At 51.5% G+C, this 23,639-nt stretch overlaps 7 non-coding genes across 7 annotated transcripts; all 7 read left to right on the forward strand.

The window, feature by feature from the left end:
• The first annotated feature begins 3,294 nt into the window (after window positions 1–3,294).
• Trnar-ucg (transfer RNA arginine (anticodon UCG)) lies at window positions 3,295–3,367 on the forward strand. Its single transcript has one exon. It is a non-coding gene; the product is annotated as a tRNA-Arg (tRNA).
• A 10,375-nt stretch (window positions 3,368–13,742) lies between these two features.
• On the forward strand, window positions 13,743–13,815 carry Trnar-ucg (transfer RNA arginine (anticodon UCG)). Its single transcript has one exon. It is a non-coding gene; the product is annotated as a tRNA-Arg (tRNA).
• A 451-nt stretch (window positions 13,816–14,266) lies between these two features.
• Trnak-cuu (transfer RNA lysine (anticodon CUU)) lies at window positions 14,267–14,339 on the forward strand. Its single transcript has one exon. It is a non-coding gene; the product is annotated as a tRNA-Lys (tRNA).
• A 6,395-nt stretch (window positions 14,340–20,734) lies between these two features.
• Trnar-ucg (transfer RNA arginine (anticodon UCG)) lies at window positions 20,735–20,807 on the forward strand. Its single transcript has one exon. It is a non-coding gene; the product is annotated as a tRNA-Arg (tRNA).
• A 1,425-nt stretch (window positions 20,808–22,232) lies between these two features.
• On the forward strand, window positions 22,233–22,305 carry Trnar-ucg (transfer RNA arginine (anticodon UCG)). Its single transcript has one exon. It is a non-coding gene; the product is annotated as a tRNA-Arg (tRNA).
• A 452-nt stretch (window positions 22,306–22,757) lies between these two features.
• Window positions 22,758–22,830, forward strand: Trnak-cuu (transfer RNA lysine (anticodon CUU)). The gene has a single exon. It is a non-coding gene; the product is annotated as a tRNA-Lys (tRNA).
• Window positions 22,831–23,168: 338 nt separating this feature from the next.
• Window positions 23,169–23,240, forward strand: Trnai-aau (transfer RNA isoleucine (anticodon AAU)). The gene has a single exon. It is a non-coding gene; the product is annotated as a tRNA-Ile (tRNA).
• The last annotated feature ends 399 nt before the right edge of the window (window positions 23,241–23,639 follow it).

Consider the following 23,639-nt stretch of genomic DNA (forward strand, 5'->3'; position numbering starts at 1 on the left):
CAGCGTCTACGCGGCCGGCGACAGACGCCTAGGGCGGCATGAGCACCTCTCGTCGCTGCCTAGCACTTCGCAAGACCGGCGCTCCACGTCACGACTACTGCCCTCCTGTCATACCATGGTCACCTCCCGAGACTTGATGGACCAGGCATACCGCCTCGCCACCATCAACGTCAATGGCATTACATCTGATGTCAAGACCCGTATGCTGAAGGATACATTAGCGCTGCGGATCTGGACGTTGTTTTCCTTCAAGAAGTCCGATCAGGACTCTGTCTCGATGCCTACGGATATGACGCCTACACTATGCCTGCAGATGTGGGCGGCGGAGGTACGGCGATTCTACTGCGGGAAGGGATAATGGCCACTGATGTCTCCTATTTACCGTCGGCCCGGGGGGTCGCACTCACGATTGGTACAGTACGTCTGGTGAACTTATATGCTCCTTCAGGCACCGGCAAAAGGAGAGAACGGCGCACCTTTTTTGCCGAAGATATAGCCCCGCTCTTCCAGGGCAATACCGACCACTTGGTAGTAGGCGGCGATTTTAATTGTGTGCTCCGCCCATCCGACCAGGAGCCACACTATACCACCTGCCCGGCACTCCAGGCACTTGTACAGGACTTGGCCTTGTTGGACACCTGGATCATCCAACACACCTACTTTACTAGTCACTCCGCGAGCCGTTTGGATCGAGTCTACGTCACCCGCGGCCTACGATCGGCCGTTGTCGACGCTGAGATGTGGCCGGCAGCGTTCACGGATCACCTCGCATATGTGTGTACTCTCACCCTTCCCCGCCAGCGCGTCCGCCGAAGTAGGGGTCCGTGGCGCCTCAAAGTGGCCCTTCTTGATGAGATAAATTGCAGACGCGCAGTCGAGTCCACATGGAGCAATTGCCACCGGCGTTTACCCGCCTACCGTTCTGTACTTCAATGGTGGTTACGGTGTGCAAAACCCGCACTGTGCCGAACATTAGTCAGCTATGGACGCGACCGAGCGCGCTGGTATACTGCGACTACTGATTTTTACTATACTGCGCTCCGCGAACTGGCTGTACAACCGCCGTCGCCAGAGCGACAATCAGCAGTACAACGCGTCAAGGCACAATTGCTTCGTATCAACGCCGTACGTCTTGCGGGTGTGCGGGTGCGAGCGAGGACAACTGATGATGTTCGTGGTGAACGACCTTCCCTCCACCATATCATTCAAGAACGCCGAAGACGCAAGAGGCAGCTCATTACCGAGGTTGAGACGGAGGATGGGCGACGCGTTGACGCACAAATGGATATCGTCCGAACGTTCACACAGTCATATAAACTTCTTTGCATGGCCGTATAGCAAACAGTATCTGTGATGACGAACCATTAGCGAGAGGCGTTTTATTAAGAATTACTCTCAGATGTGATTAAGGCGAATGGCGCTGATAAAGCATTTGCCAAAGCGGTACGGCATAAGGTGGGACGAGGCAGTCTGAATTACATTTTATAGATGTATTTCTCACAAATCTAAGAGCCTCTCGCGGTCGTCGTCTTCGCCGCTGCTTCTGCAGAAGTAGCAAATGGCCATCGTAGCAAATGCGGCGAGGGACACCCTGCCAGCGATTCCGAATGCGCAAAGTGTGTGGTCTTGTTTTCCTGTCTATGTTTTGTCGGTCTCGTAAGAGGTTGAATGTAACGAATGGGTGGGAAAGAGTAAGGGGCAGCGGCTGTGTGGAACGAAAACACAATTCCTCAGGGGGTGTGAGCGTTTAGAGATGAGTCGTATATAAGTTATACTTGGTCGTCAGTGACCGTGTGCCCTAATGGATAAGGCGTCGGGCTTCGGATCCGAAAATTGCAGTTTCGAATCCTGTTACAGTCGTGTTTTTTACAGTTCTGAAAAAGAAACATACCGTTTTAATGTAGCAATTGTGCAGTACGAAACCGTCTGAATTTTGCTGTTGACCATTTTGTGCTTGTAGATGGTCTTGAGCTTGAAACACACACAACAAGAACGGTGTTAACTAGCGAAATGGTCGGCAGATTGCCCTCACCGCGAGGTTTGACTGGCACTTGCACATCTAAAACAACGTCGGAAAGTAACTCGTTCGGCTTTTGAGTCACGTCAAGTATGTGTGTTAATTTTGACGCCGCTAGCTCTGCAGATTGTCATGCAATTCCTTTACCTCTCAGAAATGATTATGAAATAAAAGTTAAGTACATGACGATTGTGACGTTAGGAAAACATTAGGCAGCATGGAGAGATTCTGTATGGAACCAACCAACCCAAACGAGTGCTGTTTCATCTGCTACCCTGCAGGTATCCAACAAGGCAGCACGGCTAGCTCAGTCGGTAGAGCATGAGACTCTTCATCACAGGTTCGTGGGTTCGCGCCCTACTCTGGGCGGAACGAAATTTTTCTCCGCTGCAGATGTAAATTACCGATTTTCTGATTAACGTGATGTAATGGAAAAAGCCACTTTAAAATTTGCCTACGTCTCCATCAGTCGCAAGAAAACTGTATTTGAAGGTGAAGGTGTTTTTGTAGACATGTGTGAAAGTCATGTTCTGAAGTGCAGGTGGTTTTGTTTGGAGAGAACATCGGCTACGTGTCAGATGTGTAGCCAAGCAATAATGGGTCGCCATAGCTGCAAATATTAGTCGAAAATATGAAGTGTTGTCAGCTGAAGTCTGATGATTCAGACGACCGTACGGACGAAGTACGCAAAAGTTCCGCTAGGCCGCGCCTCTTTAGCTCAGTGGTAAAGAACTGGTCTAGTAAACCTGGAGTCGTGAGTTCCATCCTCACAGGAGGAAGACGAATTTAGGAAATCAGTTGCGCGTCATGGCCGTATAGCAAACAGTATCTGTGATGACGAACAATTAGCGAGAGGCGTTTTATTAAGAATTACTCTCAGATGTGATTAAGGCGAATGGCGCAGATAAAGCATTTGCCAAAGCGGTACTGCATAAGGTGGGACGATGCAGTCTGAATTACATTTTATAGATGTATTTCTCACAAATCTCTGAGCCTTTCGCGGTCGTCGTCGTCGTCGTCGTCGCCGCTGCTTCTGCAGAAGTAGCAAATGGCCATCGTAGCAAAGGCGGCGAGGGACACCCTGCCAGCGATTCCGAATGCGCAAAGTGTGTGGTCTTGTTTTCCTGTCTATGTTTGGTCGGTCTCGTAAGAGGTTGAATGTAACGAATGGGTGGGAAAGAGTAAGGGGCAGCGGCTGTGTGGAACGAAAACACAATTCCTCAGGGGGTGTGAGCGTTTAGAGATGAGTCGTATATAAGTTATACTCGGTCGTCAGAGACCGTGTGGCCTAATGGATAAGGCGTCGGACTTCGGATCCGAAAATTGCAGGTTCGAATCCTGTTACAGTCCTGTTTTTTACAGTTCTGAAAAAGAAACATACCGTTTTAATGTAGCAATTGTGCAGTACGAAACCGTCTGAATTTTGCTGTTGACCATTTTGTGCTTGGAGATGGTCTTGAGCTTGAAACACACACAAGAAGACCGGTGTTAACTAGCGAAATGGTCGGCAGAGTGCCCTCACCGCGAAGTTTGACTGGCACTTGCACATCTAAAACAACGTCGGAAAGTAACTCGTTCGGCTTTTGAGTCACGTCAAGTATGTGTGTTAATTTTGACGCCGCTAGCTCTGCAGATTGTCATGCAATTCCTTTACCTCTCAGAAATGATTATGAAATAAAAGTTAAGTACATGACGAGTGTGACGTTAGGAAAACATTAGGCAGCATGGAGAGATTCTGTATGGAACCAAACAACCCAAACGAGTGCTGTTTCATCTGCTACCCTGCAGGTATCCAACAAGGCAGCACGACTAGCTCAGTCGGTAGAGCATGAGACTCTTCATCACAGGTTCGTGGGTTCGCGCCCTACTCTGGGCGGAACGAAATTTTTCTCCGCTACAGATGTAAATTACCGATTTTCTGATTAACGTGATGTAATGGAAAAAGCCACTTTAAAATTTGCCTACGTCTCCATCAGTCGCAAGAAAACTGTATTTGAAGGTGAAGGTGTTTTTGTAGACATGTGTGAAAGTCATGTTCTGAAGTGCAGGTGGTTTTGTTTGGAGAGAACATCGGCTACGTGTCAGATGTGTAGCCAAGCAATAATGGGTCGCCATAGCTGCAAATATTAGTCGAAAATATGAAGTGTTGTCAGCTGAAGTCTGATGATTCAGACGACCGTACGGACGAAGTACGCAAAAGTTCCGCTAGGCCGCGCCTCTTTAGCTCAGTGGTAGAGCACTGGTCTAGTAAACCTGGAGTCGTGAGTTCCATCCTCACAGGAGGAAGACGAATTTTGGAAATCAGTTGCGCGTCATGGCCGTATAGCAAACAGTATCTGTGATGACGAACAATTAGCGAGAGGCGTTTTATTAAGAATTACTCTCAGATGTGATTAAGGCGAATGGCGCAGGTAAAGCATTTGCCAATGCGGTACGGCATAAGGTGGGACGAGGCAGTCTGAATTACATTTCATAGATGTATTTCTCACAAATCTCTGAGCCTCTCGCGGCCGTCGTCGTCGTCGTCGTCGTCGTCGTCGTCGCCGCCGCCGCTTCTGCAGAAGTAGCAAATGGCCATCGTAGCAAATGCGGCGAGGGACACCCTGCCATCGATTCCGAATGCGCAAAGTGTGTGGTCTTGTTTTCTTGTCTATTTTTGGTCGGTCTCGTAAGAGGTTGAATGTAACGAATGGGTGGGAAAGAGTAAGGGGCAGCGGCTGTGTGGAACGAAAACACAATTCCTCACGGGGTGTGAGCGTTTCGAGATGAGTCGTATATAAGTTATACTTGGTCGTCAGAGACTCTGTGGCCTAATGGATAAGGCGTCGAACTTCGGATCAGAAGATTGCAGGTTCGAATCCTGTCACGGTCGTGTTTTTCCAGTTCTGAAAAAGAAACATACCGTTTTAATGTAGCTATTGTGCAGTACGAAACCGTTGTGAATGTTGCTGTTGATCATTTTGTGCTTGGAGATGGTCTTGAGCTTGAAACACACACAACAAGACCGGTGTTAACTAGCGAAATGGTCGGCAGAGTGCCCTCACCGCGAGGTTTGACTGGCACTTGCACATCTAAAACAACGTCGGAAAGTAACTCGTTCGGCTTTTGAGTCACGTCAAGTATGTGTGTTAATTTTGACGCCGCTAGCTCTGCAGATTGTCATGCAATTCCTTTACCTCTCAGAAATGATTATGAAATAAAAGTGAAGTACGTGACGAGTGTGACGTTAGGAAAACATTAGGCAGCATGGAGAGATTCTGTATGGGACCAACCAACCCAAACGAGTACTGCGTGATCTGCTACCCAGCAGTTACAAAACGATGCAGCACGGCTAGCTTAGTCGGTAGAGCATGAGACTCTTAATCACCCGGTCGTGGGTTCGAGCCCTACGTTGGGCGGAACGGAATTTTTTTCCGCTGCAGATGTAAATTACCGATTTTCTGATTAACGTGATGTAATGGAAATAGCACCTTTAAAATTTGCCTACGTCTCAATCAGTCGGAAGAAAACTGTATTTGAAGGTGAAGGTGATTTTGTAGACATGTGTGAAAGTCATGTTCTGAAGTGCAGGTGGTTTTGTTTGGAGAGAACATCGGCTACGTGTCAAATGTGTAGCCAAGCAGTAATGGGTCGCCATAGCTGCAAATATTAGTCGAAAATATGAAGTGTTGTCAGCTGAAGTCTGATGATTCTGACGACCGTACGGACGAAGTACGCAAAAGTTCCGCTAGGCCGCACCTCTTTAGATAAGTGGTAGAGCACTGGTCTAGTAAACCAGGAGTCGTGAGTTCCATCCTCACAGGAGGAAGACGAATTTTGGAAATCAGTTGCGCGTCATGGCCGTATAGCAAACAGTATCTCTGATGAGGAACAATTGGCGAGAGGTGTTTTATTAAGAATTACTCTCAAATGTGATTAAGGCGAATGGCGCAGATAAAGCATTTGCCAAAGCGGTACGGCATAAGGTGGGACGAGGCAGTCTGAATTACATTTTATAGATGTATTTCTCACAGATCTAAGAGCCTCTCGCGGTCGTCGTCGTCGTCGTCGTCGCCGCTGCTTCTGCAGAAGTAGCAAATGGCCATCGTAGCAAATGCGGCGAGGGACACCCTGCCAGCGATTCCGAATGCGCAAAGTGTGTGGTCTTGTTTTCCTGTCTATGTTTGGTCGGTCTCGTAAGAGGTTGAATGTAACGAATGGGTGGGAAACAGTAAGGGGCAGCGGCTGTGTGGAACGAAAACACAATTCCTCATGGGGTGTGAGCGTTTCGAGATGAATCGTATATAAGTTATACTTGGTCGTCAGTGACCGTGTGCCGTAATGGATAAGGCGTCCGACTTCGGATCCGAAGATTCGAGGTTCGAATCCTGTCATGGTCCTGTTTTTCCAGTTCTGAAAAAGAAACATACCGTTTTAATGTAGCAATTGTGCAGTACGAAACCGTCTGAATGTTGCTGTTGACCATTTTGTGCTTGGAGATGGTCTTGAGCTTGAAACACACACAACAAGACCGGTGTTAACTAGCGATATGGTCGGCAGAGTGCCCTCACCGCGAGGTTTGACTGGCACTTGCACATCTAAAACAACGTCGGAAAGTAACTCGTTCGGCTTTTGAGTCACGTCAAGTATGTGTGTTAATTTTGACGCCGTTAGCTCTGCAGATTGTCATGCAATTCCTTTACCTCTCAGAAATGATTATGAAATAAAAGTGAAGTACGTGACGAGTGGGACGTTAGGAAAACATTAGGCAGCATGGAGAGATTCTGTATGGGACCAACCAACCCAAACGATTACTGTGTGATCTGCTACCCAGCAGGTATCCAACGAGGCAGCACGTGTAGCTCAGTCGGTAGAGCATGAAACTCTTAATGACAGGGTCGTGGGTTCGCGCCCTACGCTGGGCGGAATGGAGTATTTTTCCGCTGCAGATGTAAATTACCGATTTTCTGATTAACGTGATGTAATGGAAATAGCAACTTTAAAATTTGCCTACGTCTCCATCAGTCGCAAGAAAACTGTATTTGAAGGTGAAGGTGATTTTGTAGACATGTGTGAAAGTCATGTTCTGAAGTGCAGGTGGTTGTGTTTGGAGAGAACATCGGCTACGTGTGAGATGTGTAGCCAAGCAGTAATGGGTCGCCATAGCTGCAAATATTACTCGAAAATATGAAGTGTTGTCAGCTGAAGTCTGATGATTCAGACGACCGTACGGACGAAGTACGCAAAAGTTCCGCTAGGCCGCGCCTCTTTAGATAAGTGGTAGAGCAGTGGTCTAGTAAACCAGGAGTCGTGAGTTCCATCCTCACAGGAGGAAGACGAATTTTGGAAATCAGTTGCGCGTCATGGCCGTATAACAAACATTATCTGTGATGACGAACAATTAGCGAGAGGCGTTTTACTAAGAATTACTCTCAGATGTGATTAAGGCGAATGGCTCAGATAAAGCATTTGCCAAAACGGTAGGGCATAAGGTGGGACGAGGCAGTCTGAATTACATTTTATAGATGTATTTCTCACAAATCTCTGAGCCTCCCGCGGTCGTCGTCATCGTCGCCGCCGCCGCCGCTTCTGCAGGAGTAGCAAATGGCCATCGTAGCAAATGCGGTGAGGGACACCCTGCCATCGATTCCGAATGCGCAAAGTGTGTGGTCTTGTTTTCTTGTCTATTTTTGGTCGGTCTCGTAAGAGGTTGAATGTAACGAATGGGTGGGAAAGAGTAAGGGGCAGCGGCTGTGTGGAACGAAAACACAATTCCTCAGGGGGTGTGAGCGTTTCGAGATGAGTCGTATATAAGTTAGACTTGGTCGTCAGTGACTGTGTGGCCTAATAGATAAGGCGTCGGACTTCGCATCCGAAGATTGCAGGTTCGAATCCTGTGATGTTCGTGTTTTTCCAGTTCTGAAAAAGAAACATACCGTTTTAATGTAGCAATTGTGCAGTACGAAACCGTCTGAATGTTGCTGTTGACCATTTTGTGCTTGTAGATGATCTTGAGCTTAAAACACACACAACAAGCCCGGTGTTAACTAGCGAAATGGTCGGCAGAGTGCCCTCACCGCGAGGTTTAACTGGCACTTGCACATCTAAAACAACGTCGGAATGTAACTCGTTCGGCTTTTGAGTCACGTCAAGTATGTGTGTTAATTTTGACGACGCTAGCTCTGCAGATTGTCGTGCAATTCCTTTACGTCTCAGAAATGATTATGAAATAAAAGTGAAGTACGTGACGAGTGTGACGTTAGGAAAACATTAGGCAGCATGGAGAGATTCTGTATGGGACCAACCAACCCAAACTAGTACTGTGTGATCTGCTACCCAGCAGGTATCCAACGAGGCAGCACGTCTAACTCAGGCGGTAGAGCATGAGACTCTTAATCACAGGGTCGTGGGTTCGCGCCCTACGCTGGGCGGAACGGAATATTTTTCCGCTGCAGATGTAAATTACCGATTTTCTGATTAACGCGATGTAATGGAAATAGCAACTTTAAAATTTGCCTACGTCTCCATCAGTCGCAAGAAAACTGTATTTGAAGGTGAAGGTGATTTTGTAGACATGTGTGAAAGTCATGTTCTGAAGTGCAGGTGGTTTTGTTTGGAGAGAACATCGGCTACGTGTGAGATGTGTAGCCAAGCAGTAATGGGTCGCCATAGCTGCAAATATTACTCGAAAATATGAAGTGTTGTCAGCTGAAGTCTGATGATTCTGACAACCGTACGGACGAAGTACGCAAAAGTTCCGCTAGGCCGCGCCTCTTTAGATAAGTGGTAGAGCACTGGTCTATTAAACCAGGAGTCGTGAGTTCCATCCTCACAGGAGGAAAACGAATTTTGGAAATCAGTTGCGCCGCCGCCGCCGCCGCTTCTGAAGAAGTAGCAAGTGGCCATCGTAGCAAATGCGGTGAGGGACACCCTGCCATCGATTCCAAATGTGCGAAGTGTGTGGTCTTGTTTTCCTGTCTACGTTTGGTCGGTCTCGTAAGAGGTTGAATGTAACGAATGGGTGGGAAAGAGTAAGGGGCAGCGGCTGTGTGGAACGAAAACATAATTCCTCAGGGGGTGTGAGCGTTTCTACTTCCGCTTTTCTTCTGGCTGATCTGCTTCAGCTTGGTGGTGCAGGGTTTACTTGTAAGCATTTCCTACATCTCTCAGGGGGGTAGGTTTGTGTTGAACATCTTTATTTGTTTGTGTGTCATAGGTGTGGGCGGGCATGAATCAGTTTCCATCTTGGGTGCAGATTCCGTCGTATTTCGGATTGTTTTCTTTTTACATTTTTACCTTTCAAGGATGGCAATGGGTCGCGCATAGCGTTCCCTTGGCTGAGGCGGTGCTCCAAGGTGTCGTATCAGTGGGTTGGTCGAAGTTTCAGTCCTGGCATAAAATCGTCGTGCAAGCTGCTTATGTCTCTGCGGTACCTCCAATTCTTCGGCTGCTTCATGGATGTATCGGTGAGGAAACTGCGGGGGAACGTGGAAAACACGGCGCAGTATCTTATTCTGGAGCGATTGAAGGCGCTGAAGATGTGTCTTTGCTGCATTGCCCCATACCTCACAGGCATAGTCAAAGATGGGGCGAATGTACATCCTGAATATCAACAGTCCGTTGGCTATCGATAAGTCCGAGCCTTCGTTGATGAAGGGGAAAAGTGCCCCTATCCTTCGTGACACGTTAGCGCGGACGTCGTCGATGTGGCGCTTCCATGTAAGTTGTTTGTCCATGGTCACTCCTAGGTATTTAACAGAGTCCGTCCACTGCAGTTCGGTTCCATAAAGTCGGAGGTTCCGAAGATGTCGAAGTCGGCGAGGGCCAGGTCTCCTCTTGGTGAAGATGATGGTTTGCGTCTTCTGTGGGTTGAACCGGATGCGCCACTTTCCTGCCCATTCCTCCAGGGCATAGCAGGCACTCTGCAGTCGTGGGACAAGGACTTCAAGCCATTTCTCCCTCGTGTATATCATGGTGTCATCGGCGTAAATGGCTTTGTCGACTCTTGGTGGTGTCGGAAGGTCCGATGTAAAGACGGAGTACAGGACTGGTCCGAGGACTGAGCCCTGTGGGACCCCTGCACGGATAGGTCTAGCCGTGGAAAGTGCATCCCCTACTCTGACCGCAAAGGTGCGTTGGTGGAGGTAGGCGGCAACGAGCTTGACGTACGCCCTGGGGAATCCGAAGGCGCTAAGCTTCCAAATGAGGCCCTGATGCCATACACTATCGAACGCCTTCATCACGTCCAGAAGAACAGCACCACAGAACTCTCCATTGTTGAAGGCTGACGTAATATATTCTGTTGCCCTAAGAATCTGCTGTGTCGTGGAATGACCAGATCGGAAGCCAAACTGCTCCGGTGGCAGAACTTGGAGGCGGTCCATGATGGTGTGGAGCCTCTTCAACAGGAGCCTTTCGAAGAGCTTACTGAGGTGTGGTAGCAAGCTTATCGGTCTGTAACTGGTGGGTAGTCGTCGGTTCTTCCCAGGTTTCGGGACAGCCACCACTATAGAATGTTTCCACGCTGCTGGGTACTTGCCTGTAGCAAAAATCCAATTAAAGATGGTTGCCAAGTGCACAATCGCGGTCCACGGGAGTTGTTTTAAAGTCCTTCCCGTGATGTCGTCGCAGCCAGGTGCTTTGCTGGCAGGTAAGGCCCGGATGCCAGCGTCGATTTCAGCAGGCGTTACTGGAGGGATGAGGTCGTCATCGTTGTCGGCGTCGTCGTCGGCTGCACGAAGTATGGTAGTAACTTCGTTTTCAATGTCTGCAACCCGCTGGGGGTCAACTCCGTCGTCCAGCGGTCGAAAGTTCGTTTCGAAAACGTCCGCCAGCATATTGGCCTTGTCTTCCGACTTGTACACAGTGCGGTCATCATTTGTCAACGGCGGTATCCGGCTTCGTCTATTTGTGAAGAACCTGATGGAGTTAAAGTTCATCGGGTCGGGCGTAAACGATCGCAGCTTCGCAGCCCATCGCTGGTTCCGGTGTTCAATTATGGCTGCCCGTATGTCTCGTCTAAGTTGGTTGATGCGTTGTTTCAGTGCTGCGTCGCGCGTGAGGCGCCACTCACGGCAGAGTCTATTCCTGGTGCGTATGGAGTCCAATATGTGCGGTGGCAGATCCGGTGGTGGACGATGAGGTGGCCTTGGAGGTGGTGTGGCCAGTTCCAGGGCGTCCGTGATGGAAGTGGCGAACCGTTCTACGGAGGTCTCGTCGATTTCGTCTGGGTCATGGATGACGTCAAGAGAGAAGGCAACAGAATCACGAAATTGGTCCCAGTTCGTGTGCTTCAGGTTGAGGCGTCCTGCAGAAAGTTCCGGCGCAACCTGAAGCTGGAATAATACCGGCAGATGGTCGGAGTTCAGTCCATGGATCACTTCCGCAGTCATGTATTGGGGAATTCCCTTAGTAATTGCCACATCTAAGATGTCCGGTGCGCCATTGGACGGGTAGCAAGTTGGCTCTTCAGGGCCACAGACGTGTGCCTGGGCTTCTTCAACAGCCTGCAGGAGAAGACGCCCGCTCATGTTCGTGTGTAGCGAGTTCCATGCAGCGTGCTTGGAATTCAGGTCCCCAGCTATAAGGAACTTTCCCGGCATCCGTAATAGCGTTCTGGCGTCGTCGAGGTCGAGTAGGCGACGAGGGCTGCGGTACACCGCAACAAATGTCACAGGTCCAGTCCTTGTTTCCACTACGATCGCTGTTGCTTCGATGGTCCTTGTGGTAGGCGCCTGCACTTCGTAATGTTTGATGGAGCGACGTATGTAGATGGCAGTGCCACCCCCATGGGTAAGGCGGTCCGTGCGATAGCAGCAGTAATTGGCCACGTTGCTTCTGATCCCCGGTTTAAGAAAAGTCTCATTGACAAGACAGATGTCGATATTATGATCACTGAGGAATTGCTGGAGTTCTGCGACGTCATGAGTGAGATTGTCTGCATTGTACTCGAGGATACGAAGGTCGTCGAGAGGAAGGTGTCTAGGCATGGTGGACGTTGCCTTCTCTGAGTGCCTGGATGGCTCTGCTGACCGACACTTCAACAGTGGCGGTGATGGTGGCTGGTAGTTGGGCCAGCGTCTTGGTGACCTCTGCCAGTGACGCCGCGATGGTCGTCAAAAGTGTAAATAGGTCGTTCAGCTCAATCTGTGATGTTGATGGTGCTGGATGAGTCGGCTGGCTTGAAGGTGGCGGTGCTGCTGGTCCTGGTAGGGCAGTCGACGTGGTCGAGGGTGGTTGTGTCTGCTTCATGGCATCCGTAGCAGTCTGCTGCGAGTGAAGTCGAGCTGCCCTCCGCTCTATCAGCGAGGGCCACGCTTTGGTCACAGCAGGCGTCGGGGGTGCTGGTGGTGGCAGTTGCTGCCAGCGTCTGTGGTTCCTGGGAGGCCTCGGCGGAGCAGGTGGAAGACCTCGCTGACGTCGGCTCTCTTCTTTGTGTTTAACACAGGTGCGGTAGTTAGCTGGGTGGTTACCGCCACAAAGGCCACAGGTAGCGGGTTGTTCGCGGCTCCTGGTGCATTGTCGGCTGTCGTGGTTCCCGCCGCACTTGACGCAGAGCCAAGGCATGGTGCAGAGGCGGGCAACGTGGCGGAAGCCCTGACACCGGAAACATTGAACCGGCCCCCTTGACTTCCTGAGCTTCTCAACTTTGATGTCCAAGTCATACAGCCTGGTCAGCTCAAATATTTTCCTGTGAGCTGGCGTGTCGGGCAGGACAACGACTCTGTGTCCCGTCTTTTCATTAGTGCCCGGCATGCGATGGTGGTCAACGACTGAAGCTGCAAACCCTGCATCTTCAAGGGCGATTTTTAATTCATCATTCGGCAGCGACGGCGGAATGCGTCTGATGAGCGTCTTCAAAGTTGGAGGGCGAACAGCTTGGAACGTGTACATCGGGACGCCCCTCCTCCCAAGCTCGTCGTGGACTTTCACATAGTCATCGATTGAGTTCAGTTGCAACTTCAGCGTGTCGCCGTTTCCGGCTTGACGCACGGTGAACGGCTGTGTACACGTGGAATGGAGCCAGTTTCGGAAGTCCGTATATGATTCCTTGTAGACTAGCACAATCGGCGGGATTCGTCGCTGTGGACCAGGCGGCGGTGCGCGGCTTCCTGCATTCTGGCCCGGCGATGGCGGAGCGTCGTCCTGTTGCTGGTGCGATGCGTTGGCAGCATGCTGTTGCTCTTCCCTCTGATTCTGCTGCTCGGCGATGGAACGGCCAGCTTCTTCTAGGGTCGCCCCCTCCCCCTGCAGAGGCTGGTAGCGGTTGCTCACGTCCAGCTCTCGCGCTACAACCGTAAGGTTTTTCGCGCGGGCTCGTTTCTTCGGCGGCGGCTGCTTGAAGCCCTCTGTAGTTGTGTCACGGCGCGTTGCGTGACGCTCTAAAGATCGGTCTCGTCGGCTTCTTCTGTACAGCGCGGACCCCCTCCTTTCCACTCTGTCGTCCTCCGCTGTAGCGGCACTCGAATCCGAACCGTATTCCATATCAGCGTCCATGTATGTCTCCGCGGTCGAGGTACTACTTCTTCCCTGTCCCGCGGGTTGAGTCGTCATAGATGCGCCGGCTGATGGCGGGGCGGCCGGCAGGGCAGGCCCTGCCGGACCGCGGCCGGCCGGCGCGGTTGCGGTTGCCGCATCGTTCGCGAAGCGCGCGAGCGCACTCTCCACGTCTGTTCGCTGCGACATCTCAGTCGCGACTGTGAGCGTTTCGAGATGAGTCGTATAAAAGTTAGACTTAGTCGTCAGCGACCGTGTGGCCTAATGGATAAGGCGTCGGACTTCGGATCCGAAGATTGCAGGTTCGAATCCTGTCATGGTCGTGTTTTTCGAGTTCTGAAAAAGAAACATATCGTTTTAATGTAGCAATTGTGCAGTACGAAACCGTCTGAATGTTGCTGTTGACCATTTTGTGCTTGGAGATGATCTTGAGCTTGAAACACACACAAAAAGACCGGTGTTAACTAGCGAAATGGTCGGCAGAGTGCCCTCACCGGGAGGTTTGACTGGCACTTGCACATCTAATCAACGTCGGAAAGTAACTCGTTCGGCTTTTGAGTCACGTCAAGTATGTGTGTTAATTTTGACGACGCTAGCTCTGCAGATTGTCATGCAATTCCTTTACGTCTCAGAAATGATTATGAAATAAAAGTGAAGTACGTGACGAGTGTGACGTTAGGAAAACATTAGGCAGCATGGAGAGATTCTGTATGGGACCAACCAACCCAAACGAGTACTGTGTGATCTGCTACCCAGCAGGTATCCAACGAGGCAGCACGGCTAGCTCAGTCGGTAGAGCATGAGACTCTTAATCACAGGGTCGTGGGTTCGCGCCCTACGCTGGGCGGAACGGAATATTTTTCCGCTGCAGATGTAAATTACCGATTTTCTGATTAACGTGATGTAATGGAAATAGCAACTTTAAAATTTGCCTACGTCTCCATCAGTCGCAAGAAAACTATATTTGAAGGTGAAGGTGATTATGTAGACATGTGTGAAAATCATGTTCTGAAGTGCAGGTGGTTTTGTTTGGAGAGAACATCGGCTACGTGTGAGATGTGTAGCCAAGCAGTAATGGGTCGCCATAGCTGCAAATATTAGTCGAAAATATGAAGTGTTGTCAGCTGAAGTCTGATGATTCAGACGACCGTACGGACGAAGTACGCAAAAGTTCCGCTAGGCCGCGCCTCTTTAGATAAGTGGTAGAGCACTGGTCTAGTAACCCAGGAGTCGTGAGTTCCATCCTCACAGGAGAAAGACGAATTTTGGAAATCGGTTGCGCGTCATGGCCGTATAACAAACATTATCTGTGATGACGAACAATTAGCGAGAGGCGTTTTACTAAGAATTACTCTCAGATGTGATTAAGGCGAATGGCGCAGATAAAGCATTTGCCAAAACGGTACGGCATACCACATTCTTCGGCGGACCTCGGAAGAGTTCCGCCCTTCGATACCTTGCAGAGTACTGCTACGTATCGAAGTGTTAGGGCTTCGCAGAAGTCGCAGTTGCAGTCGCAGTCGCAGTCGCAGTCGCAGTTCCGGAACCGCCAGCAGCAGCAGCAGCAGCAGCAGCAGCAGCAGTTTCCAGTGCCGCCAGTTTTGCAGTAGCAGTCGTCGCCGGACCCAGCCGCAGCTTCCGGACCCAGCCGCCGCCGCCGCCGCCGCCGCCGCAGCTTCCGGCCCCCGCCGCCGCCGCCGCCGCCGCCGCCGCCGCAGCTTCCGGCCCCCGCCGCCGCCGCCGCCGCCGCCGCCGCCAGGACCCAGTGCTTCGTCTTCCTCTCCTGCTTTCGTTGTCGTCGCTATTCTCGTCTTCGTCTTTGCCTTCATCCTTTCGCTCCTCGACGTCTCTCATCTGTCATCTGTAATCTGTTCCTGACTTTGTCCCTTGTCTGTCCCCATTCTTCTTTTCTGTATTTCCAGTTTTCCTTACTGCCATCATGACCACCCCCACCACCACCGCCACTACCACCGCCATCGTCTATACGACGCCCTCCCTCGCTGCCACTACTCTTACTTGGTGTGCTCAGTCGCCCCCGTCCTACTATATCCCGCCCCTCCTCACCCTTCCCACCCCAGCTCCCTTTGTCGCCCCATCCCCTGCTCCTTCTCCCCAAGCCTCCACACACGACCCCTTTCCCCCACTCCCCCACACCACTCATGCGGCCCCTGCCAGGGTTGTGTCTCGTCGGGCTACGACCCATGCCGCACCATCGCCGGCGCCAGCACCACCACCTGCAGCAGCGCCACAACCAGCAGCAGCACCAACAGCAGCACCAACAGCAGCACCAGCACCAGCACCGACACCGGGACCTGCCGCTTCCCGTCATCTCCCCGTCACTCCTGTGCCCCACACCTCCTCCCATCCTGTCCCCGCTGTTAAGCGTCCCAGTGGCACCCCCGCCTCCTCTGCACCCAAGAAGTCCCAGCATCTTCCCCCTCCCCCACCCCTAGATGCCATGGATGTCTCCCCTCCAGCCCCCTCTACTTCCTCTTCTAACTCCCCCTCCTACAAGTATCTCCTCTCCCGTCCTGATCCCTCTCTCCTGGAGGCCCGCAACCTGACCTTGCTCCTCCGCCAATACTTCCCTGCAGCCCCCATCTCCCTTCTTACCCCCCGTAGGGACTCTGTCTTGATCACCTCCCCAAGCCCTACCCTACACTCCGACATCCTCTCCCGAATTCCTCTCACCCGATTTGGACCTAATGCCTCCCTTGCCCCTGCTCCTTCCCCTTCCTCCCCCCGTCAACCCCAACCCCCACGTCGCCCGCCGACCCTCACCGCCGTGATCACTCGGCTTAGCCCGACGATCACGGAGGAAGAGGTGCTGGCGGAGTTGAAGGCCCACCCGTACCTGGAGGTGCGAGCTGTTCGCCGCATTTTCAACTCTGCGGGCCCCACTCGCCTTATGCGAGTTTTCTCCGAACACGCTCCCTCCATCGACCATCTCCTTAAGGAGGGTGCCCTCCTCTTCCACCGCCGGTATAAGGTTGACCCCTCCCGCTCCCCACCACAATCCATTCGCTGCCAGAGGTGTCTGCGTTATAACGCACACCCAACATCAGAGTGCCGCGAGGCCCCAGTCTGCCCGCATTGTAAGCAAGCGCACTTCCTCCGGCAGTGCCCCAACCTTCAGTCTCCTCCCTCCTGCAATACCTGCAACCTCCAACACCCTACCTACTCCCAGAAATGCAAGGCTCGACCTCCTCCATCCGCTCCTGAACTCACTGTTCCTCTCCGCCCTTTGGATGACCCCACCCCTCCTGGCAATTCCCTCCGTCCTCCCCCCACCGCAGAGGACATCATCAGGTTCGTCACAATAGTGCTCCAGAACGTCCATCCCTTTCAGCGTCCCCACACCCTCCACCAGATTTCCCTCGCTGCCCGTTCCGTGTTCCACCTCAACACCTACGCCACCTATTCCCACAACCAGGCCCATTTCACCTTCTCCCGTCTCGACACCCTCGTTTAAATTCCCATTATGGCACGACAGCACCGTATCCTGTTCAATAACATCCGTTCCCTTCCCACCAACAAGCACCTCCTTATGCATACCCTTACGACCCACCGTGTGGATGCCTTCCTTCTGAACGAAACCTTTCTTCAGCCCCACCACACCGTCCACACCTCGCCCTACCTCCTTCACCGGTCTGACAATCCACTCCAGATAGCGCGTGGCGGAGTTGCCATTGGCCACCACCGCCAGATCCCTGTCCGGCTCCAACCCCTCCTTCCTGACCCCACAGAACACTTGATCCTTAGTCTCTTCTTCCCCGGCCTTACCCTTACCTGTGCCACCATCTATGTCCGCCCCGCTGCACCTATTCCTTTCGACTTCCTTTCCCACATCGACCGTACCTTCTCCTCCTACGTGATCGCCGCCGACCTTAACATCCATAGTCGTTCTGCCGCCCAGTTACGGCGGTGGCATCGGTTCCTTGCCACCCTCCAAGGCGACGTCCTTCCAATTCCCCAACACACCCGCCCTGAATCCAATACCACTCCCGATGTCGTCCTAGCCTCCCCCACCCTGCTTGGCCGCATAGCGGTGGACGTCCTTGATCCCATTGGCAGTGACCATCTCCCTGTCCTCCTCACTGTATCAGACGGTCGTCGCCCCCGTCCCGACCCGCGCCATGACCCTCCCCCGAAATATGTCCATGACTACTCCCGTGCCGACTGGAATGCCTACCGGGACTCCCTTGCTCTCCAGGTCGATAGCCACCCCCTCACCTACCACCAACCTGATGACGTTACCCGTGCTGCCTCCTTTCTCCAGCAGACCTTGTCTGAGGCCGTGGAGGCCCACGTCCCTACCATTGCCATCCATCCGCACCGCCCCACCTTACCCCCACAGGCCGTCCTTCTCCTGCGTGAATCCCGCCGGCTCTACCGTGCCTTCCTTCACACACGTGACCAGGACACACTACGACGCCACCGGCAACTACAGCGACACATCAGGAACTTACTCACGGCAAAGAAACGCCGGGACTGGCGACAGACATGCACCCGTCTTAATGCCACCTTACCTATCAACTCGTCCAAGTACTGGTCAGCCTTCCGCCGCCTTACCGGATCTAAACCCTCTCCCTACTACCCTCTCCTTCATGATGACCACCCCTTCCCTGATGCCCTTAGTAAGGCCAACCATTTCGCCTCCTACCTCTCCGATATCCTTACCATCCCTGACGATCCCCAGTTCGATTATTCCCTCTTTCCTGATGTCCGTGATCGAACTGATACCTCTGTCCCCCCGCTTGCTCCTGGCTTCCAGTACTTGGACAACATCACACACACAGAACTCAATACCCCAATCACCACTCAAGATATCATTGCTACACTTCGCCCTAAACGCAACACTGCTCCCGGTCACGATCGTGTTACTTACCGTCACCTCCGTGAAGCTCCTGCCTCCTTCCTCTCCACATTGGCCAGGCTCTACAATGTGGTCCTGTCCACCGGCTACTACCCCGACCTGTGGAAAACCTCCCGGATCCTGATGTTCCTCAAGCCCGACAAACCGCCTTCCGCTGTCTCCTCCTACCGTCCCATCAGCCTTACCTCGGTCTTCAGCAAGGTCCTGGAATCCATTCTTACCCGCCGCCTACACAAGCACCTTCACCAACACCGCCTCCTCCCCCCTACCCAATGTGGCTTTCGGCCGTCCTTCTCAGCCGATGACCTCCTCCTTCACCTCACTCACCTCCTCTCCGAACAACTCAATTCCCGTCGTTCCGCCATCTTCCTTTCCCTCGACCTCGAACGCGCATATGACCGTGTGTGGCATTCCGGTCTCCTTTTCAAGCTCCAAACCTTTGCTCTTCCTCTCAACTATGTCCGTCTGGTCGCTTCCTTCCTTTCCCACCGTCCTTCCTATGTCACCATCCACAACACTGATTCCTACACCTTCTACCCCTCCGCCGGTGTGCCCCAAGGTTCCGTCCTTTCCCCTCTTCTCTACCTCCTTTACACGGCAGACATGCCTCCACCTGCACCTCCCCTACACCTTCTCCAGTACGCCGATGACACTGCCTTCCTTGCCCTCGCTCCCACCCTGCAACGCTCCCAGCACCTTCTCCAATCCTATCTTGACCGGTTCACCACTTGGTGTAACCAGTGGTTGCTCAAGGTCAATCCTTCCAAGACCCAGGCGATCATTGTAGGCAAAACCACTCGTTCCTTCCGTCTCCTTGATTTCTATCTTACTATTTATGGCCGTCCCATCACCCTCACACCTACTCTCAAGTACCTTGGTGTCACCCTCGACCGTCGCCTCTCCTGGAACCCACATCTCCGGACGATCCAAGCCAAGGCACGCTCCCGCCTCCGCCTCCTTAAGCTCCTTTCTGGCCGTACATGGGGTCTGGACCCTTCCACCATCCTCTACACCTACAAGTCCCTCATCCGTCCTATCCTTTGCTATGCTCATCCCGCCTGGATCTCTGCCCCTCCTACCTTCTACAAGTCCATTCAGATCCTAGAACGCCATGCGCTCCGCCTCGCCTATCGCATCCGTCTCCCTTCCCCCACGCGGATCCTCTATGACCTGATTCCCTTCCCGCACCTCCTCCTTTTCCTCGAACGGTTACGGATCCTCTACACCTCCCGCAAGCTTGATCCTCCACACCCTCTTGTCTCTCCCATCCTCTCCCACCCCAACCCGCTGCCGCGCCTGCATTCCTATATCCCACCTGCTCTCCATCTTTACACCCTCCACACCCTCTCCCTCGGTGGCTTCCGTCAACTCCCCCTCCCTGATGATGCCCTCCTCCCCTCCATCTACCCCTCCTACCAACTTTGAGCCTTACCTTCCCTCTCCTCTCCTTTTCCTGTGGGCACCCTCTCTCCCTTCTCTCCCTCCCTCCCCTCCCCTTTCTCCTTGGGCTTCCACTCCCCCTACCCTCCCCCTTCTCCTCCATCCCTCTCCTCCACTGGCATCTTCCCCTCCCCCTCTCTCTCCTCTTCCCCACACCTTTTCCCCTTGGCAGGCCACGACTCTGCTGTCTTCCATCAGTTACTTTCATCGTCCTACGCCGAAGACCATCGCATGTGTTTGTGCCTCGACTCTCCTGCAGTGTGTTTGTGTTTCGTCGTTTGTGCTCCGCTGGTTCACGTGTGGCCATCTGCCATCTGCGTTTGTGCACCGTGTTTCTCCGCTTTTATCCATTGTGCTACGCACGTGACCGACTCCGTTTTAACTCTGTTTTGTCTACTGTTTGTACCCCGCCGTCTTGATTGTTTTTATATCTCACTCATCTCTGTTCTGTGTATACTCTGAGGCCGAAGAGCGGCATACTTGGTCCGCTGCCGGCCTACCTGTTTGTCACAGGTATTAAAATCACAATAAAGGAAAAAAAAAAAAAAAAAGGTACGGCATATGGTGGGACGAGGCAGTCTGAATTACATTTTATAGATGTATTTCTCACAAATCTCTGAGACTCCCGCGGTCGTCGTCGTCGTCGTCGTCGTCGTCGTCGTCGTCGCCGCCGCCGCCGCTTCTGCAGAAGTAGCAAATGGCCATCGTAGCAAATGCGGTGAGGGACACCCTGCCATCGATTCCGAATGCGCAAAGTGTGTGGTCTTGTTTTCTTGTCTATTTTTGGTCGGTCTCGTAAGAGGTTAAATGTAACGAATGGGTGGGAAAGATTAAGGGGCAGCGGCTGTGTGGAACGAAAACACAATTCCTCAGGGGGTGTGAGCGTTTCGAGATGAGTCGTATATAAGTTAGACTTGGTCGTCAGTGACCGTGTGGCCTAATGGATAAGGCGTCGCACTTCGGATCCGAAGATTGCAGGTTCGAATCCTGTCATGGTCGTGTTTTTCCATTTCTGAAAAAGAAACATACCGTTTTAATGTAGCAATTGTGCAGTACGAAACCGTCTGAATGTTGCTGTTGACCATTTTGTGCTTGTAGATGGTCTTGAGCTTGAAACACACACAACAAGACCAGTGTTAACTAGCGAAATGGTCGGCAGAGTGCCCTCACGGCGACGTTTAACTTTCACTTGCACATCTAAAACAACGTCGGAAAGTAACTCGTCGGCTTTTGAGTCACGTCAAGTATGTGTGTTAATTTTGACGACGCTAGCTCTGCAGATTGTCGTAGCAATTCCCTTACGTCTCAGAAATGATTATGAAATAAAAGTGAAGTACGTGAGGAGTGTGACGTTAGGAAAACATTAGGCAGCATGGAGAGATTCTGTATGGGACCAACCAACCCAAACGAGTACTGTGTGATCTGCTACCCAGCAGGTATCCAACGAGGCAGCACGTCTAGCTCAGTCGGTAGAGCATGAGACTCTTAATCACAGGTTCGTGGGTTCGCGCCCTACGCTGGGCGGAACGGAATATTTTTCCGCTGCAGATGTAAATTACCGATTTTCTGATTAACGTGATGTAATGGAAATAGTAAACTTTAAAATTTGCCTACGTCTCCATCAGTCGCAAGAAAACTGTATTTGAAGGTGAAGGTGATTTTGTAGACATGTGTGAAAGTCATGTTCTGAAGTGCAGGTGGTTTTGTTTGGAGAGAACATCGGCTACGTGTCAGATGTGTAGCCAAGCAGTAATGGGTCGCCATAGCTGCAAATATTAGTCGAAAATATGAAGTGTTGTCAGCTGAAGTCTGATGATTCAGACGACCGTACGGACGAAGTACGCAAAAGTTCCGCTAGGCCGCGCCTCTTTAGATAAGTGGTAGAGCACTGGTCTAGTAACCCAGGAGTCGTGAGTTCCATCCTCACAGGAGGAAGACGAATTTTGGAAATCAGTTGCGCGTCATGGCCGTATAACAAACATTATCTGCGATGACGAACAATTAGCGAGAGGCGTTTTACTAAGAATTACTCTCAGATGTGATTAAGGCGAATGGCGCAGATAAAGCATTTGCCAAGGCGGTACGGCATAAGGTGGGACGAGGCAGTCTGAATTACATTTTATAGGTGTATTTCTCACAAATCTCTGAGCCTCCCCCGGTCGTCGTCGCCGCCGCCGCTTCTGCAGAAGTAGCAAATGGCCATCGTAGCAAATGCGGCGAGGGACACCCTGCCATCGATTCCGAATGCGCAAAGTGTGTGGTCTTGTTTTCTTGTCTATGTTGGGTCGGTCTCGTAAGAGGTTGAATGTAAGGAATGGGTGGGAAAGAGTAAGGGGCAGCGGCTGTGTGGAACGAAAACACAATTCCTCAGGGGGTGTGAGCGTTTCGAGATGAGTCGTATATAAGTTATACTTGGTCGTCAGTGACCGTGTGGCCTAATAGATAAGGCGTCGGACTTCGGATCCAAAGATTACAGGTTCGAATCCTGTCACGGTCGTGTTTTTCCAGTCCTGAAAAACAAACATACCGTTTTAATGTAGCAATTGTGTAGTACGAAACCGTCTGAATGTTGCTGTTGACCATTTTGTGCTTGGAGATGGTCTTGAGCTTAAAACACACACAACAAGACCGGTGTTAACTAGCGAAATGGTCGGCAGAGTGCCCTCACCGCGAGGTTTGACTGGCACTTGCACATCTAAAACAACGTCGGAAAGTAACTCGTTCGGCTTTTGAGTCACGTCCAGTATGTGTGTTAATTTTGACGCCGCTAGCTCTGCAGATTGTCATGCAATTCCTTTACCTCTCAGAAATGATTATGAAATAAACGTGAAGTACGTGACGAGTGTGACGTTAGGAAAACATTAGGCAGCATGGAGAGATTCTGTATGGGACCAACCAACCCAAACGAGTACTGTGTGATCTGCTACCCAGGAGGTACCCAACGAGGCAGCACGGCTAGCTCAGTTGGTAGAGCATGAGTCTCTTAATCACAGGGTCGTGGGTTCGAGCCCTACGCTGGGCGGAACGGAATTTTTCTCCGCTGCAGATGTAAATTACCGATTTTCTGATTAACGTGATGTAATGGAAATAGCAACTTTAAAATTTGCCTACGTCTCAATCAGTCGCAAGAACACTGTATTTGAAGGTGAAGGTGATTTTGTAGACATGTGTGAAAGTCATGTTCTGAAGTGCAGGTGGTTTTGTTTGGAGAGAACATCGGCTACGTGTCAGATGTGTAGCCAAGCAGTAATGGGTCGCCATAGCTGCAAATATTAGTCAAGAATATGAAGTGTTGTCAGCTGAAGTCTGATGATTCAGACGACCGTACGGACGAAGTACGCAAAAGTTCCGCTACACCGCCCCTCTTTAGCTCAGTGGTAGAGCACTGGTCTAATAAACCAGGAGTCGTGAGTTCCATCCTCACAGGAGGAAAACGAATTTTGGAAATCAGTTGCGCGTCATGGCCGTATAGCAAACAGTATCTGTGATGACGAACAATTAGCGAGAGGCGTTTTATTAAGAATTACTCTCAGATGTGATTAAGGCGAATGGAGCTGATAAAGCATTTGCCAAAGCGGTACGGCATAAGGTGGGACGAGGCAGTGTGAATTACATTTTATAGATGTATTTCTCACAAATCTCTGAGCCTGTCGTCGTCGTCGTCGTCGTCGCTTCTGCAGAAGTAGCAAATGGCCATCGTAGCAAATGCGCCGAGGGACACCCTGCCATCGATTCCGATTGCGCAAAGTGTGTGGTCTTGTTTTCCTGTCTATGTTTGGTCGGTCTCGTAAGAGGTTGAATGTAACGAATGGGTGGGAAAGAGTAAGGGTC

This window comes from Schistocerca gregaria, chromosome 11 (assembly GCF_023897955.1).
Source record: "Schistocerca gregaria isolate iqSchGreg1 chromosome 11, iqSchGreg1.2, whole genome shotgun sequence".
Taxonomy (NCBI): domain Eukaryota; kingdom Metazoa; phylum Arthropoda; class Insecta; order Orthoptera; family Acrididae; genus Schistocerca; species Schistocerca gregaria.